This window comes from Anopheles coustani (assembly GCF_943734705.1).
Source record: "Anopheles coustani chromosome X unlocalized genomic scaffold, idAnoCousDA_361_x.2 X_unloc_83, whole genome shotgun sequence".
NCBI classification, from domain to species: Eukaryota; Metazoa; Arthropoda; class Insecta; order Diptera; family Culicidae; genus Anopheles; species Anopheles coustani.
This window is the reverse complement of record NW_026525196.1, coordinates 89,267-90,000: the sequence shown is the minus strand read 5'-3', so window position 1 is coordinate 90,000 and position 734 is coordinate 89,267.

Here is a 734-nt window from a genome sequence, read left to right as displayed (position 1 = left end):
TGTGCGCGTATACCCGTTCCCCGTAGGGAGGAGCAAGCCGCCGCTTAGAGACGAAGCATAAAGTGTCCTCATTCCACATAGGGCAAGCTGGATTAATCCATTTTACCCAGGACGGCCGAAGCGGCGTGGACCAGGGGAGAACTGAACCTTATACTTCACACCACAGTAAGTCTACGTGTCCTCTTCCACATAGGGCAAGCTAGAACTAACTATCTTACCCAGGACTGCCGAAGCAGCGTGGACCAGGGGAGGAACACACTTTTCATGGAAACGTAAGGCATCCATGACTGCCATAACGTAAGCCGCCGCTGTGCGCGTATACCCGTTCCCCGTAGGGAGGAGCAAGCCGCCGCTTAGAGACGAAGCATAAAGTGTCCTCATTCCACATAGGGCAAGCTGGATGAATCCATTTTACCCAGGACGGCCGAAGCGGCGTGGACCAGGGGAGAACTGAACTTTATACTTCACACCACAGTAAGTCTACGTGTCCTCTTCCACATAGGGCAAGCTAGAACTAACTATCTTACCCAGGACTGCCGAAGCAGCGTGGACCAGGGGAGGAACACACTTTTCATAGAAACGTAAGGCATCCATGACTGCCATAGTGCGTAAGCCGCCGCTGTGCGCGTAAACCCGTTCCCCGTAGGGAGGAGTCAAGCCGCCGCTTAGAGACGAAGTATTAAGTGTCCTCTTCCACATAGGGCAAGCTAGAATGAACTATCTTACCCAGGACC